An 18,955-nucleotide genomic window follows, 5' to 3' on the forward strand; every position below is an offset into this window, starting at 1 on the left:
GTTGCAAAAATACAACTCCCAGCATGCACTGGGAGACCATACATGCTGAGAGTTGTAGTTTTGCAACAGCTGGAGGCACACTGGTTGCGAAACAGTGAGTTAAGTAACAAACTATTAGTGTTTTGCAACCAGTGTGCCTCCAGCTATTGCAAAACTACAACTCCCAGCATTCACGGACATCCAAATAGCATGCTGGGAGTTGTAATAATGTGCCTCCAGCTGTTGCATAGCTACAACTCCCAGCATGCCCTTCGGCTGTGAATGCATGGTGAGATTTGTAATTTTGCAACAGCTGAAGGCACACTGGTTGCGAAACATTGAGAGTTTGTTACCTAACTCAGTGTTTCACAACCATTGGCCTCCAGCTGTTACAAAATACAACTCCCAGCATGCACTGAGAGACTATACATGCTGGGAGTTGTAGTTTTGCAACAGCTGGAGGCACACCAAATGTGCCTCCAACTGTTGCATAACTACAACTCCCAGCATGTAAGGTCTGTCAGTGCATGCTGGGAGTTGCAGTTTACACCTTCCTCCCCCCATGTGAATGTACAGGGTACATTCACACGAGCAGGGGTTTACAGTGAGTTTCCCGCTGCAGTTTAAGATGCAGCAAATTTTCCGCCACAGCTCAAACTCCCAGCGGGAAACTCCCTGTAAACCCCCACCCATGTGCATGTACCCTAAAAACACTACACTACACTAACACAAAATAAAAAGTAAAACACTACATATACACACTCTCACACAGTTACACCCCCCTACCCCCATTCATAAGGGGCTTTTTCTCCTTTCACCTCTTATGAAAAGGTAAAGTTGGGGTCTACACCAACATGTTAGTGTAAACAAATGTAATTTTTTACACTAACGTGCTGGTGTTGCCCCATACTTTTAATTTTCACAAAAGGTAAAACGAAAAAAAGAAAAAAAGTGTACGGAAATACCCCATATGTGGAGTGAGAGTGCATCATGTACTTTTGAGGCCTAAATTGGGGATTTGCACAGGGGTGGCTGATAGTCACAGCAGTTCTGACATAAACAAACAAAAAAAATCGCCATTTTGGAAACTACACCCCTCACGGAACGTAACAAGGGGTATAGTGATCATTAACACCCCAGAGGTGTTTGACGAATTTTCGTTAAAGTTGGACTTGAAAATGAAAATTTAGATTTTTTTCTCTAAAATGCTGGTGTTACCCCAAATTTTTCATTTTCACATGGGCTAATAGGAGAAAAAGCCCCCCAAAATTTATAACACAATTTTTTCTGAGTTAGGAAATACCCCATATGTAGATGTTAAGTGCTCTGCGGGGGCACTACAGGGCTCAAAAGAGAAGGAGGGCCATTGGACTTTTGGAGAGAAAATTTGGCTGGAATTGAAGGCCATGTGCGTTCACAAAGCCCCCATGGTGCCAGAACAGTGAACCCCCCCCCCCACCACCACCAACACCACCACATTTGACCCCATTTTGGAAACAACACACCTCACGGAATGTAACAAGTGAGCATTTACACCCCATATGTGTCTGACAGAACAGTGGTCAATGAAAATGAAAAATTAAATTTTTGATTTGAACAGCCCACTATTTCAAAGATCTGTTAAATGCCAGTGAAGTTTAAATACTCACTGCACCCTTGTTACATTCTCTGAGGGGTGTAGTTTCCGAAATAGGGTCACATTTGGGGGGGTGCTATGTTCTGGCACCATGGGGGTTTTGTAAACGCACATGGCCCTCGACTTCCATTACAACCAAATTCTCTCTCCAAAAGCCCAATGAAAGTCCTTCTCTTCTGAGCCCTGCAGTGCGCCCGCAGAGCACTTTACATCCACATATGGGGTATTTCCTTACTCAGAAGAAATGGGGTTACAAATTTTGGGAGTCTTTTTCTACTATTACCCCTTGTGAAAATGAAAAATTCGGGGTAACACCAGCATTTTAGTGAACAAAAAAAATCTAATTTTTCATTTTCATGTTCAAATTTAGCGAAAATTTGTCAATCACCTGTTGGGTGTTAAGGCTCACTATACCCCTTGTTACGTTCCTTGAGGGGTGTCGTTTCCCAAAAAGTGTGCCATGTGGGGGTGGCTTTGCTGCTCTGGCACAACGGGGGCTAACTAAATGCGACATGCCTCCAAAAAACCATTTCAGCAAAATTAGCTCTCCAAAAGCTGACTGTCACTCCTTCCCTACTGAGCCCTCTAGTGCATCCACGGAGCACTTTACATCCACATATGAGGTATTTCCTTACTCGAGAGAAATGAGGTTACAAATTTTGGGGGACATTTTCTCCTATCAACCCTTGTGAAAATGAAAAATTTGAGGTAACAAGCAAAAAAATCACATTTTTCATTTTCACATCCTAATTTAACAAAAGTTACGTTCCTTGGGGGGTGTAGTTTTCCAAATAGTGTGCCATGTGTTTTTTTTCTTTCTTTTCTGGCCCCATGGGGGCTTCCTAAATGCAACATGCCCCCCAAAAACCATTTCAGCAAAATTCGCTCTCCAAAATCCCATTGTCGCTCCTTCCCTTCTGAGCCATGTAGTGCACTCGCAGAGCATTTTACATCCACATATGGTGTATTTCCTTACTAAAGAGAAATTAGGTTACACATTTTGGTAGCTTTTTCTCCTTTTACCCCTTGTAAAAATGAAAGAAAATGTAAAAATGTTATCTATAAGTACTGTAAAGAAAGATAGTCCAGTATTGAGGAGAGTAGTGCTGGTCCCATATTTCTTTGGATGGTATTTAGGAGAACACATTGTGTGAAATAAAGGCTGATCCCAAATAAGACTAGGGTAGTCTGAGTTCATATAATATTTAGGCTACCTTCAAAAAGGTATTCCAGTATTTCCACTGCATGGCCATAGACTTTAGTAGATCAAACATACCGTAGTTTACTCATGGCCATGTTTGGTCTCACAACTATTTACATTTTATTTGCCAGCCCCAAAAGTGTGGTATGTTTTTGTGTTCTACAAATAAAATGTATATTTTTGTGAAACAGACAAAATAGTAACTAGTAGACTACATTAGTTAAGAGTGATTGCTATGTAGCATGTATGCCACCATGTATGACTGAATACCTTTTTTGAATGTACAGCTTAAACTTAATATGAACCCAGCCTTAGGCACTCTCAGGAGGAACTATTTGTTCTGGTATATGTATTACAAGCAAAAATGGGCAACAACATTTTTTTTTATTGTTTTTAAATCCATGAGTACTTTCAAACTATTTTGGTTAATGTTGGCCGCTGAAGAATAACAGCAGTAGCCAGATTTGCTATTGTAGTGAACGCTGTTGTTAAAACTCTTATTCTAGCAAAAATGTATATATATATATATATATATATATATATATGCAATGGATAAAGGCAGCACACCACGATGATATAATCCAAAAACTGTGAATTTATTCCATGATGTAGAAAACAACGTTTCGGCGATCTCTCACCGGTGAGAGATCGCCGAAACGTTGTTTTCTACATCATGGAATAAATTCACAGTTTTTGGATTATATCATCGTGGTGTGCTGCCTTTATCCATTGCATCATTGCATATTTAGTAAGAACCGGAGCACCGAGGTTCAATAGGCTTGCACCCATTCCACTATTCTGGATGTGCTGCTTTTTATGGACTTTCTATTTATATATATATATATATATATATATATATATATATATATGTAGACTACAACATATCCTACCCACTGTAGTTTTATTGGGGATTCTGTATGTCTTCCCTCCTGGCTTCCCATTGAATTTAATGGGAACTCATCATACACCAGTATCATCATGTTATCCACCATATTACTCTAATAGGACTTGAGAATGTCGACATCACACGATATATTATGTTTCCAGGTATGCGGTTTATCTATTAGATTACTTCTATACCAGATATAGTGAGCATGTTAAAACAACCTAAATATTGATCCAACATATCAGTAATTCAGAAAACTTCAGAGAATTTCTAAAAACTAGAGTGGTGGAAATTCCATTAATGCATTCACAAAGTAAGACAAAGTGGCACATGTTTATGTTAAAAACCCCATGGTCTGCACTGAGATATACTTTAGGTGAATTTAATGTCTGATAACACCTCATTAAACATGTGTTCATATTGCTTTAAGAGTTTAGTGCTGCTACTTAAAGAGACGGAAGGGTTAACCTCTCCCCCCCCCCCCCTCAAATTGTTCTATGTGAAGCTATTTCAACTTGCTGTAACAACCAATCTGATGCTCCCTGAGGAAGCAGTGATGGTGTAGAGTGAATGGGTAGATTAGGAGACATCTATGCACTGAATTTATAATTTGGGACAGGCTTTAAGTGCTGTTTTATGTTGCTTTACACTGATGTTCTGTGAAAGTGTCTGCACATTCGGAGGGGTGGTGAACAGGGAAGGATCCGGGGTGTAGCTGAAACTTTCACATGATCTACAGTGATACAGACCAGGCGACTGCTAAATTAGTAAAAAAAAAAAAGCATAGATCTGTGTACAGTGATCCCTCAACTTACAATGGCCTCAACATACAATAGTTTCAACATACAATGGTCTTTTCTGGATCATTGTAACTTGAAACCAGACTCAACATACAATGCTATGGAATCTGCGAAACGTGTCAATGACTGGAAGAACCGACCAATCAGAATGGATATTTCACTGGTAAAACCTGTGTATTCCTAAAGTGCATGCACTGACTGGTGTCTGGTAGCGCCCCCTATAGTACAGGGAGGTAATACATGTTCTGTACTCTTTACCTGTGCCAGGGTTAGCTTCTCCTTTGGGCATCGGGTGAGGGCGGCTCCATTTTCCTTTTTTTTAGGACATTACGTGTTCTGTACAGGACCCTGAAGAAGCTCCTGTCCTCTACATAGATCAGTGCTTCCCAAAGAGGTTGCCTCCAGCTGTTACAAAACTACAACTCCCAGCATGCCCAGTCTGGGCATGCTGGGAGTTGTAGTTTTGCAACAGCTGGAGGCACCCTGGTTGAAATAGACATTTATTTACAGCTCCCAGCAGCTCTTTCTTACTTTTATATGTAAGGATTTGCAGTATCTGCATTAGTTATCTACTTATTTTTCTTTAATCCTCACCTTTTCCTATTTTTGGATGACATTTTGGGGGCTTCAGAACCAATTACCAGGTTTCCATAGAGTTATGGTCTCAAGATACAATGGTTTCAACATACAATGGTCATCCTGGAACCAATTAACATTGTAACTTGAGGGACCACTGTAGTTGGTATATCTGACCTTTCATTTTATATCTAAGAACATCAGGTTTTTTTTTACCTCAAAAGAAACTGGTGACCTATTCTGTACTATGTATAAAAACTAGCTATACAGGAGCATATTTATTTATTTATTTATTTATTTTTATTAATTTTATTTATTAATATATATATATATATATATATATATATATATTTTTTTTTTTTTTTTTTTTTTTTGAATATTCTTTATCCAAACTGTTAAGAGAGCTACAAGAATAGCTTGACCCAGTAAAATGCCAAACAGATTTCAGTCTGTCTGGGGTAAAAAAAAAAAAATAATAATAATAATAAAAGAGTTCCTTATGTACACGACCAGAGTTAACCCTTTACTTGGCTGCTGATTGCACTAGAACCCTTTCTCACATTACCATACATTAAGATTCTAATATCCTTTCGCCAGTATGCCCTTGAAGTTTTAAAATGAATGTGTCTTTAGGGATCTACCCGCATTCCTATGCTTTTACAACAGGTCAAAATATGTACTCCTGGACAAAATAAAAAAAATTCATACATAAATAAAAGCATGAATAAATAAATCAAATAAAAAAATATTCAGCATGCAGAAATGATCCAATACAATAGGTGAATATTAGGATGAAATAGAAAGTTGGGCTTGCACGAGACACAGGTGCCTGTGAGGCGGTGTGTGGTAACATGAGAGGAATGCAAACACAATCCTGAAATGCCATGACAAGACAAGAAGCCCTGAGGGCACCACTAGTAAGAAGCAGCATGGGTCGTACCTGCTGATGCCCAGGGTAGCCGGACAGTCCTGGAAGCATGGAGTGCAGGACAGGAGATGTAGCAGTCTGGGAGTGCTGCCAGGCTTCTCTACATTCCTCCCATTTTCCTAGATAGTGTGCATATGATACATGACCGCTCCATTCCCCTGTGTATCAGGACAGCCTGGCATTGTGCACCTCTCTCGCCTCCTGTGTGCCACTCTCCACTCACCTGCCTTTATAGACTCTCTTGCCCCCGCAGGCTCGTCTCATTTCTTGCCAGTAGTCTGCCCACAGCTCTCCTCCCTCCCACTTCTTCCTCTATGTCACATGGCAAGTGATCAAGTGGGGCGCCACTGCTTCTCCCTTCTCTGAGCAGCCCACACATGAAATTCCACCCACGCCAGGCAGCCTGCAAAACACCCTGTCACCTGACCATGGTGCCCCTGTCACCTCTCCCATCCAGCCAGCCGTGCACCCACCTGTCACCACAAAACCCCCTCATCCCACACAGCACTCTGCTCACTTCTGCCTCCTCCCACCCAGGACTGAAAACACTCACACAAAAGCATTCTTCACAGTGCAGGCGGATCAGGGGGAGGGGGCACAGGGGGACCCCACAGTGAATATTAGGGAACAAAAGTGATTCAAGTTCAGGAGAGAAGCATTGTGCCAGTCAGACTAATACATTGGTATGTGTGATGCCTGCAGCTTCCACTTCTTCCTGTGCTGCTGTGGGAGTGTGAGGGACAGGACACATACACTACAGCGGTGTTTCCCAACCAGTGTGCCTCCAGCTGTTGCAAAACGACAACTCCCAGCATGCCCAGACAGCCGTTGGCTGTCTGGGCATGCAGGGAGTTGTCGTTTTGCAACAGCTGGAGGCACACTGGTTGGGAAACACTTCACTACAGCTATACATTGACCTGAGGGGGCAGGCAGCTGGCACAGCTTCTCTGCATCCTTTTTCTACTTGGCTCAGTATAGGAAGTGGTCGTAGCTGGGAGGGTTAAGGGGTTTTCCGCTTTAAGGGTACATTCCTCCGCAGATTTGATGCGCAGGATTTGTAACTGCCGATTAGAAGCTGTTTCTCAGGCAGTTAGTTTACATTGAAATCTGCAGCAGAAAATCTGCGTATGTGTGAACGTACCCTTACAGTGAAGGCACTCTAGAAGTTATACATTTTCATATACTTGTTTTGTAAATATTCACTGATTTAGGGTTTATTCACATGTACAGTATTCTGCGATTTGATGCGCAGGATTTCAAGCTGTGTTCAGTCATTTAGTTAACATTGAAATCTGCAGCAGGAAATCCTGCGCATCAAATCTGCATATGTGTGAACATACCCTTACAATGAATGCACTCTAGAACTTATACATTTTCATATACTTGTTTTGTAAATATTCACTGATTTAGGGTCTATTCACACGTACAGTATTCTGCGATTTGATGCGCAGATTTGATGCACAGGATTTCAAGCTGTGTTCAGTAATTTTAGTTTACATTGAAATCTGCAGCAGAAAATCCTGCGCATCAAATCTGCGTATGTGTGAATGTACCCTTACAGTAAATGCACTCTTAAAAAGTTAAACATTTTCATATACTTGTTTTGTAAATATTCACTGATTTAGGGTCTATTCACATGTACAGTATTCTGTGATTTGATGTGCAGATTTGATGCACAGGATTTCAAGCTGTGTTCAGTAATTTTAGTTTACATTGAAATCGCATGTTGAAGGCAGCATCAATATACGATGCTTTTGTATGTCAGGGCCATCGCATAAACGGCTATCTGGCAGCGCTGACTGCTTCAGCTGCTGCCGGATAGCCGTTTACGGTTCCCCGTGTGCTCCGGTGATGGTCTCCTACCTGTCCTCGGGGCTCCGGAGTGTCCTCTTCACAAACCCCTGCATCGCCGGCGCTCCCCATCGTCGTCATCACGTCGCCGCGCACGCTGTCCCGTCATGCAATAGGAGCGGCGTGCGTAGTGACGTGATGACGGCGACGTGAGAGCAATGATCCCGGGCAGCAGAGAAGTTCCGGAGCGATGGGGACACGGCGACAGCGATGGAGGGCGACATCCAGGGCAGCGGTGACGAGCGGTGACATCCAGAGCAGCGGTGACAGGTGAGTACAACTTCCTATTCTTTACATTGCACGGATCCCTCAACATACGATGGTTTCAACAAACGATGGTTCATTTGGAACGGATTACCATCGTATGTTAAGGGACCACTGTACATGTTTTGTAAATATTCACTGATTTAGGGTCTATTTACACATACAGTATTCTGATGCGCAGATTTGATGTGCAGGATTTCAAGCTGTGTTCAGTCATTTTAGTTTACATTGAAATCTGCAGCAGAAAATCCTGCGCACCAAATCTGCACAGAATACTGTACGTGTGAATAGAACATTAAAGATCTTTATTTGCTGTCAGGGAATGGGAACATTATGACTATAGTGCAGACCTAATAGTTCATATAGCTAACAGGCAATACAACTGTACAGGCAATAAGCTGAGCAGCCTAGGCTCCAGTCTGATGTATTCTAGTAGACCAGTGTTTCCTAGCCAGTGTGCCTCCAGCTGTTGCCAACAGATTGAGGCTGTCTGGGCATGCTGGGAATTGTTAACAGCTGGAAGCACACTGGTTGGGAAACACTGTAGTAGACAGGAGAGAATGTTCTGCTGATGATGATGCTCATGGAGGATTGCTCAGCTGAGAGCACAAGCTCTATAATAAAGGGTAGGGTCACATGTGCAGAGGGGCGTAACTTGTAGCTTCTGGGCCCCTGGTGCAAAATCTGCAACAGGGCCCCATGTGCCAATTATAATACCGGTCTCTTATGGGACAGATTTGCTTTGGGGCCCCTTTAGGCACCAGATCCCCGATGTGACTGCTATCTCAGCAGCCCTTATAGCTACGCCTCTGCACGCAGGCCCGTCGCTACAGGACAGGCAAACCAAGCAATTGCTGGGGGCCCCGAGCACAGCCAGTGCTTGCCTGTCCTGTAGCGACAGGGCAATTCCCCCCATCACCAGGGCCGGATTAACAATCATGCTCTTGGAGCTTGTGCTCCGAGCCCCAGGCACCCAGTCAAACAAGAGGGCCTCCAAATGTCTGAATTTTTTTTTAAATAAACTAATTTGCAGCTTTGGAGTTTTTCTCACCTCACCACAATCACACTCCCCCAACCCCCGCTGCACTTGGTATCTTCCCTCAGCCCGGACTCTTCTCTCAGCCGTCTGAGCAGGAGGAGGGGGAGGGGGAGGAGAGAGCACAGAGCTGTGAGGAAAGGAGACCGCAGAGGCTGTACAACTGGGGCCTGACTATAGTAGGTGTCCCTGCATGTATATGTGTATAAGCGTGTGTGTGTGTATGGATATATATATGTGTGTACATGTGTGTATGTCTATGTACTGTGCCTGTGTGTGTGTTACTACTGTGGATGACTATATGTAAAGTGCATGTGTGTATCTATACCAGTGTTTCCCAACCAGCGTGCCTCCAGTTGTTGCAAAACTACAACTCCCAGCATCCCCGGACAGCCAAAGGCAGTCTGGGCATGCTGGGAGTTGTAGTTTTGCAACCTCTGTAGGCATCCTGGTTGGGAAACACTGATCTAATCTACAGTATGTGTGTGTGTATGATGCATGTACAGTATGTAATGTGTACAGTATGTTGTGTGTGTATGATGCATGTATAGTATGTAATGTGTACAGTATGTGTGTGTGTATGATGCATGTACAGTATGTAATGTGTACAGTGTGTTGTGTGTGTATGATGCATGTATAGTATGTAATGTGTACAGTATGTGTGTGTGTGTATGATGCATGTACAGTATGTAATGTGTACAGTGTGTTGTGTGTGTATGATGCATGTATAGTATGTAATGTGTACAGTGTGTGTGTGTATGATGCATGTACAGTATGTAATGTGTACAGTGTGTGTGTGTATAATGCATGTACAGTATGTAATGTGTACAGTGTGTGTATATAATGCATGTACAGTATGTAATGTGTACAGTATGTGTGTGTATGATGCATGTACAGTATGTAATGTGCACAGTGTGTGTGTCTATGATGCATGTACAGTATGTAATGTGTACAGTGTGTGTGCATAATGCATGTACAGTATGTAATATGTACAGTGTGTGTATATAATGCATGTACAGTATGTAATGTGTACAGTATGTGTGTATGATGCATGTACAGTATGTAATGTGTACAGTGTGTGTGTGTGTATGATGCATGTACAGTATGCAATTTTGCCGTGTATTTTGCTATATATTTGTTTCTGGGAATCTCCAATGGGTAGCAAAATCAGCCGCAGAAAATATGCCGCAAAATATGGCACGTGTGACTCTACCCTTACAGTGGATAATTGCTCAAATCTATTCAATAAAATTATATTGAAACTAAGGGTGGGTTCACACTGTGTTTTTATACAATCGATTACTATGTGATCACTAGAACCCTCATTTTCCCATCCACTAATTTATAAATAAAACACATACTTTTATTGGGTCCCTTTAACCCCTTAAGGACACATGACGTTCTCATACGTCTCCATTTCCGAGTCCTTAAGGACACATGACGTATGAGAACGTCATGTGTTTTACCGGCCCCCCGCAACCATCTGGAGCGGAGCCGGTCCCCGATGCCTGCTGAAATCGTTCAGCAGGCATCGGGGCATATCGCCCAGGGGGGTCATTATGACCCCCCATGTCGGCGATGGCCGCAGATCGCTGGACAATTCAGTCCAGCGATCTGCGGCGGATTCCGGGTCAATCGGGTCTCCAGTGACCCGGTGACCCGGAATTATTGGCTGATCGGGGCCGTCAGAGACGGCCCCGATCAGCCAGAGCCAGCAGGGGTGAGGTGGCACTGGTGCCACCTCACGATCGCCCTGATTCGTCGGCCGGATTACCGGCCGACCAATCAGGGCGCCTGCTGCGGGTGTCACTCCCGCAACCCGCTCCGCCCCTCTTCCGGAGGACGTGAGCGGGTGCGGGACGTGCACCCCGGGTGCTGGGGACCCCGATCCCCGGCGCCCCTGTTGGGATCGGGGCCCCAGGAGCGACGGCCGCGGCGGAGACGACGAGGGACTGACCTGTGCGGCGAGGATCGTTGGAGGTGAGTGACAGCCTCCTGCTGTTGCTTAGCAACAGCTCCCAGCATGCAAAAAGGGCATGCTGGGAGCTGTAGTTATGCAACAGCAGGAGGCAGACCACCACAACTCCCAGCATGCCCTTATGGGCATGCTGGGACTTGTAGTTTTGCAACAGCTGGAGACACATTCTTTCTATGGAAAAGTGTACCTTCAGCTGTTGTGTAACTACAACTCCCAGCTTGCACAATCAGCTAAAGTGCATGCTGGGAGTTGTAGTGGTGCATCTGGTGGTTGCATAACTACAACTCCCAGCATGCCCGTTGGCTGTCGGTGACTGCTGAGAGTTGTAGTTTTGCAACAGCTGAAGGCACACTGAGTTAAGTAGTAAACCAGTGTATCTCCAGCTGTTGCATAACTACAATCCCCAGCATCCCCAGCCAAAGTAGTATGCCTCCAGCTGTTGCATAACTACAACACCCAGCATGCCCTTCCGCTGTCCGTACATGCTGGGGGTTGTAGCTTTTGCAACAGCTGAAGGCACACTGGTTGCAAAACACTGAGTTTGTTACCAAACTCGGTGTTTCACAACCAGTGTGCCTCCAGCTGTTGCAAAACTACAACTCCCAGCATGCACTGATAGACCGTACATGCTGGGAGTTGTAGTTTTGCAACAGCTGGATGTTCCCCCCCCCAATGTGAACGTACAGGGTACACTCACATGGGCGGAGGATTACAGTTAGTATCCGGCTGCAAGTTTGAGGTGCGGCAAAATTTCTGCCGCAGCTCATACTGCCAGCGAGAAACTACTGTGAACCCCCCGCCCGTGTGACTGTACCCTAAAAACACTACACTACACTACCACAAAATAAAATAAAAAGTAAAAAACACTACATATACACATACCCCTACACAGCCCCCCTCCCCAATAAAAATAAAAAACGTCTGGTACGCCACTGTTTCCAGAACGGAGCCTCCAGCGGTTGCAAAACTACAACTCCCAGCATGCACTGATAGACTGTACATGCTGGGAGTTGTAGTTTTGCAACAGCTGGATGTTCCCCCCCCCCCCAATGTGAACGTACAGGGTACACTCACATGGGCGGAGGATTACAGTAAGTATCCGGCTGCAAGTTTGAGCTGCGTCAAATTTTCTGCCGTAGCTCAAACTGCCAGCGAGAAACTACTGTGAACCCCCGCCCGTGCGACTGTACCCTAAAAACACTACACTACACTAACACAAAATAAAATAAAAAGTAAAAAACACTACACATACCCCTATACAACCCCCCTCCCCAATAAAAATGAAAAACGTCTGGTACGCCACTGTTTCCAAAACGGAGCCTCCAGCTGTTGCAAAACAACTACTCCCAGTATTGCCAGATAGCCGTTGACTGTCCAGGCATGCTGGGAGTTTTACAACAGCTGGAGGCACCCTGTTTGGGAATCACTGGCGTAGAATACCCCTATGTCCACCCCTATGCAAGTCCCTAATTTAGGCCTCAAATGCGCATGGCGCTCTCACTTTGGAGCCCTGTCGTATTTCAAGGCAACAGTTTAGGGCCACATATGGGGTATCGCCGTACTCGGGAGAAATTGGGCTTCAAATTTTGGGGGGTATTTTCTGCTATTACCCTTTTAAAAAATGTAAAATTTTTGGGAAAACAAGCATTTTAGGTAAAAAAAATATATCTTTTTTTACATATGCAAAAGTCGTGAAACACCTGTAGGGTATTAAGGTTCAAATTACCCCTTGTTACGTTCCCCGAGGGGTCTAGTTTCCAAAATGGTATGCCATGTGTTTTTTTTTTGCTGTCCTGGCACCATAGGGGCTTCCTAAATGCGGCATGCCCCCAGAGCAAAATTCGCTTTCAAAAAGCCAAATGTGACTCCTTCTCTTCTGAGACCTGTAGTGCGCCAGCAGAGCACTTTTCACACCCATATGGGGTGTTTTCTGAATCGGGAGAAATTGGGCTTCAAATTTTGGGGGGTATTTTCTGCTATTACCCTTTTTAAAATTGTAAAAATTTTGGGAAACCAAGCATTTTAGGTAAAAAAAATATATATTTTTTTACATATGCAAAAGTCGTGAAACACCTGTAGGGTATTAAGGTTCACATTACCCCTTGTTACGTTCCCCGAGGGGTCTAGTTTCCAAAATGGTATGCCATGTGTTTTTTTTTTGCTGTTCTGGCACCATAGGGGCTTCCTAAATGCGGCATGCCCCCAGAGCAAAATTTGCTTTCAAAAAGCCAAATGTGACTCCTTCTCTTCTGAGACCTGTAGTGCGCCAGCAGAGCACTTTTCATCCCCATATGGGGTGTTTTCTGAATCGGGAGAAATTGGGCTTCAAATTTTGGGGGGTATTTTCTGCTATTACCCTTTTTAAAAATGTAAAATTTTTGGGAAACCAAGCATTTTAGGTAAAAAAAATATATATTTTTTTTACATATGCAAAAGTCGTGAATCACCTGTAGGGTATTAAGGTTCACTTTACCCCTTGTTACGTTCCCTGAGGGGTCTAGTTTCCAAAATGGTATGCCATGTGTTTTTTTTTTGCTGTCCTGGCACCATAGGGGCTTCCTAAATGCGGCATGCCCCCCAAAAACCATTTGTCGCTCCTTCCCTTCTGAGCCCTCTACTGCGCCCGCCGAACAATTAACATAGACATATGAGGTATGTGCTTACTCGAGAGAAATTGGGTTTCAAATACAAGTAAAAATTTTTTCCTTTTTATCCCTTGCAAAAATTCAAAAATTGGGTCTACAAGAACATGCGAGTGTAAAAAATGAAGATTTTGAATTTTCTCCTTCACTTTGCTGCTATTCCTGTGAAACACCTAAAGGGTTAATACACTTACTGAATGTTTTTTTGAATACTTTAGGGGGTGTAGTTTTCATAATGGGGTGTTTTATGGGGTATTTCTAATATGAAGACCCTTCAAATCCACTTCAAAACTGAACTGGTCCCTGAAAAATAGTGAGTTTGAAAATTTTGTGAAAAATTTCAAAATTGCTACTGAACTTTGAAGCCCTATGGTGTCTTCCAAAAGTAAAAACTCATAAATTTTATGATGCAAACATAAAGTAGACATATTGTATATGTGAACCCAAAAAAAATATATTTTGAATATCCATTTTCCTTACAAGCAGAGAGCTTCAAAGTTAGAAAAATGCAAAATTTTCATTTTTTTCATCAAATTTTGGGATTTTTCACCAAGAAAGGATGCAAGTTACCATAAAATTTTACCACTAAGTTAAAGTAGAATATGTCACGAAAAAACAATCTCGGAATCAGAATGATAACTAAAAGCATTCCAGAGTTATTAATGTTTAAAGTGACAGTGGTCAGAATTGCAAAAAACGCTCCGGTCCTTAAGGTATAAAATGGCCTGGTCCTTAAGGGGTTAAATAGATAAAACATCTCAACCCGCTGGTCTCATTGGTGTATGGTAAAAAAAACAAAAATTGTTGCGTGCCACTGCGTGCAACAAAGTTTAGGGTGGTGCGGCTGCAGTCCACATGCACCACGCTTTACGCACACTGGACCAAGCAGGTAGTTGTTATAACCTAATATGTTACGGCACCCCCACCCGACATTTCACCACACACATCGGCTTTATCAAGGGCAAATGGGTAAATCGCACACTGTGTTTTTGCCTCCATGTCACTTTTTTTCTGTACTATTGGGTACAGAAAAAAAGTCTGTTAAAATCCTTTTCTTAAAAAAAGGATTCACAGCAGCATCCGTTAACATATACTTTTTTTTAAAATATTTTTTTTATCCTGTGAAGCGCATACATTGAACGGAAACAAAAATGCAGTGTGGACCCACCCTAACTCACTAGTTGCCTTTAGTTTGTAATCATTACTACTATTCAATATAGTGTAAGTTGCATCTTTATTCATTGACTTTTTAAATGTAGTCTTTCAGTTTTATCTTAACAAAGCTTAAATGGGTACTGTCAAATACAAAAAGCTTATATGTTGTACATCTTGGCAAAACTTTAACCTTTCCAATATAATTCCATTTTCCTTTTTATAGAAATGATGGCTTAAAGGGGTTGTGCGCTGCCCTGCCTTTCGGAGCTCCGCTCGCAGCGTCCGGAAGTTCATTACTCCGAACGCTGTGTGTGGGCTTCCATGTTCGCGGCCACCCCCTCGTGACGCTGTCACGTCCCCTTCCCATAGACTTTGGTTGAGGGGGCGGGCGTGACATTCCGAGGGGCCGGGCGGGACGTCACGAGGGGTCGGGTGTGACGTCACGAGGGCATAGGACATAGGAGTGCTATTAGACAGGAGAGAGCACAGAGGAGTACTATCAGACAGGAGAGAGAACAAAGGAGCACTATCAGACAGGAGAGAGCACAGAGGAGTGCTATTAGACAGGAGAGAGCACAGAGGAGTGCTATCAGACAGGAGAGCTCACAGAGGAGTGATATCAGACAGGAGGGAGCACAGAGGAGTCCTATCAGACAGTAGAGAGCACAGAGGAGTCCTATGAGGCACAGAGGAGTCCTATCAGACGGGAGAGAGCACAGAGGAGTACTATCAGACATGAGAGAGCTCATAGGAGTGCTATTAGACAGGAGAGAGCACAGAGGAGTACTATCAGACAGGAGAGAGAACAAAGGAGCACTATCAGACAGGAGAGAGCACAGAGGAGTGCTATTAGACAGGAAAGAGCACAGAGGAGTGCTATCAGACAGGAGAGCTCACAGAGGAGTGATATCAGACAGGAGGGAGCACAGAGGAGTCCTATCAGACAGTAGAGAGCACAGAGGAGTCCTATGAGGCACAGAGGAGTCCTATCAGACGGGAGAGAGCACAGAGGAGTACTATCAGACATGAGAGAGCTCATAGGAGTGCTATTAGACAGGAGAGAGCAGAGAGGAGTACTATCAGACAGGAGAGAGCACAAAGGAACACTATCAGACAGGAGAGAGCACAGAGGAGTGCTATTAGACAGGAGAGAGCACAGAGGAGTGCTATCAGACAGGAGAGCTCACAGAGGAGTGATATCAGACAGAAGGGAGCACAGACGAGTCGTATCAGACAGGAGAGAGCACATAGTAGTCCTATGAGGCACGGAGGAGTCCTATCAGACAGGAGAGAGCACAGTGGAGTACTATCAGACAGGAGAGAACACAGAGGAGTCATATCTGACAAGAGAGAGCACAGAGGTGTACTATCAGACAGGAGAGAGCACAGAGGAGTACTATCAGACAGGAGAGAGCACAGAGGAGTGCTATCAGACAGGAGAGAGCACAGAGGAGAACCATCAGACAGGAGAGGGCACAGAAGAGTACTATCAGACAGGAGAGAGCACAGAGGAGTGCTAGCCCACCCTCACTGAACTTTGTCCATGCCTATGCTTCAGCTTGCACAAAGCCATGATTTTATAATGATTTTATATTAAATATATTAGAAAGGTTAATGTTTTGCCAAGATGTACAAAATATAAAAAAGTTTTTGAATCTGACAGTGTCCATTAAAAGTTATGTTCACAAATACAACATTCACAGCGTATTTTGCTTCTGATTTTCTGCAGCTGATTTCAATGGGTAACAAAATCAGCAGCAGCAGAAAATATACCATACACCAAAATATGCTGCGGATGCTGTACGTGTGACCCAACCCTAAAGGGGTATTCTCTTTTTTAACTTTATAACTAGTGGATCAGTGGATCTGAGACCACCACCGAGGATGAATTCCAGATTCCAGAGGATACAGTTACATTGTGCCCCAGTCATTCTCTGTGGGACTTCCAAACTGTTCTGGAACCCCATAAAAAATTATTGCACTGCTTACTGTGCATTTATGCTGCCACTTAATCATTCAGAGGAAATGTGTCCTTTGTTCCCAGGATCAGCAGACTTAAAGGGGTTCTCCGGTGCTTAGACATCTTATCCCCTATCCAAGGGATAGGGGATAAGATGCCTGATCGTGGGAGTCCCGCCGCTGGGGACCCCCGGGATCTTGCACACGGCACCGGCAGATGTCACACCCCCTCCCATAGACTTGCATTGATGGGCGGAGCGTGACGTCACACGCCGCCGGCCTTGTGGTCGTCCGTAATCAGACCCGGAGCGAACAAGATGTATAAGCACCGGAGAACCCCTTTAACCAATCTGTTAGGATGGGATATAGCTTAAGAGTACCCCTTCAATCACTAAATGAATCCTGTATGTCACACGGACATGTCAAATGGTTTGATCAGTCAGGGTTTCAGTCTTGAGACTCCCACAATCAGGAGAAAGAGCTGGGAGAGATACACGGTAGCTTGCTTCTCTCCCCAGCTTGTAGCAGTCTCTGTCATGCTTCTCTGGATGGCTCCATTATATGTCTATGGGGCAATCCGGTGAAGCCAGACTGAGCATTCTGTAAGCCATGGAGTAACGTGCATACGTTTTCCCACTCGGTGGAGGTCTCTGTGTCATGTCAATTATTATATTTTTTCTTTTCAATGACTGGTACACTTCAATATACTTTAGGTTTCAACTCAATCTTGTTTACATTCTGAACATACCTAGTCTCTGTTACATACCTAGTTTCACTATCAGATGTAAAGTTAACTCACTTGTTACAGTCTGGCTATACTGGCAAAGTATATTAGATTAGATTTATATATTTATTTTCAGTGTTTGTGAAGGTTCTGGCTATGGATCCCCCCACATATCATTAAGTTATGGCATATCCTAGTGATGTGCCATAATTTAACTATGTGAGTAAATCTGAGTATACTTAAGCAGATTAGTTTATGCTTTAATAAACAAGAACACTGTATTAATGGTGTAGGCTAAAACATAAAAATGCAGGATTGGGAGCTCTACATAAAACAGAAAACCCAGGCCGAGGATACTGCGTTGCACCCACCCAATGTGCCAACAATGCTACAAATACATAAAAAAATGGAGCAGTCCTGCCAGGCTAGGGGTATAAGATGAAAGATGAAGAATAGAATATTAACCCCTTCATGACCCAGACCATTTTCACCTTCAGGACCTGGGCATTTTTTGAACATCTGACCACTGTTACTTTAAACATTAATAACTCTGGGATGCTTTTACTCATCATTCTGATTCTGAGATTGTTTTTTGTGACATATTCTACTTTATGTTATTGGTAAAATTTCACTGATATTTACATCCTTTCTTGGTAAAAAAAATCGAAAAATTTCATGCAAATTTTGAAAATTTAGCATTTTTCTAACTTTGAAACTCTCTGCTTGTAAGGAAAATGGATATTCCTAATAAATTACATATTGATTCACATATACAATATGTCTACTTTATGTTTGCATCAAAAAATTTACGTGTTTTTACTTTTGGAAGACACCAGAGGGCTTCAAAGTTCCGCAGCAATTTTCCAATTTTTCTCAAGATTTTCAAAATCGTACTTTTTCTGGGACCAGTTCAGTTTGGAAGTGGATTTTAAGGGTCTTCATATTAGAAATACCCCATAAATGACCCCATTATAAAAACTGCACCCCCCAAAGTATTCAAAATGACATTCAGTAAGTGTTTTAACCCTTTAGGTGTTTCACAGGAATAGCAGCAAATTGAAGGAGAAAATTCAAAATCTTCATTTTTTACACTGGCATGTTCTTGTAGACCCAATTTTTGAATTTTTACAAGGGGTGAAGGGGAGAGAAATCACCCTAAAATTTGTAACCCAATTTCTCTCAAGTAAGTAAACACCTCATATGTGTATGTAAAGTGTTTGTCAGGCGCAGTAGAGGGCTCAGAAGGGAAGGAGCGACAATGGGATTTTGGAGAGTGAGTTTTCCTGAAAGGGTTTTCGGGGGGCATGTCCCATTTAGAAAGCCCCTATGGTGCCAGAACA

At 43.2% G+C, this 18,955-nt stretch overlaps 1 long non-coding RNA gene across 1 annotated transcript in view; it reads right to left on the reverse strand.

The window, feature by feature from the left end:
* LOC130356512 (uncharacterized) overlaps positions 1 to 6,197 on the reverse strand; it is a 147,233-nt gene extending 141,036 nt beyond the window's left edge. The window contains exon 1 of the long non-coding RNA XR_008888904.1: positions 6,019 to 6,197. This is a non-coding gene — a long non-coding RNA (uncharacterized LOC130356512). The remainder of the gene's footprint in view (positions 1 to 6,018) is intronic.
* Between the last annotated feature and the right edge of the window lie 12,758 nt (positions 6,198 to 18,955).

The sequence above is a fragment of the Hyla sarda genome, chromosome 2, assembly GCF_029499605.1.
Source record: "Hyla sarda isolate aHylSar1 chromosome 2, aHylSar1.hap1, whole genome shotgun sequence".
Taxonomy (NCBI): Eukaryota; Metazoa; Chordata; class Amphibia; order Anura; family Hylidae; genus Hyla; species Hyla sarda.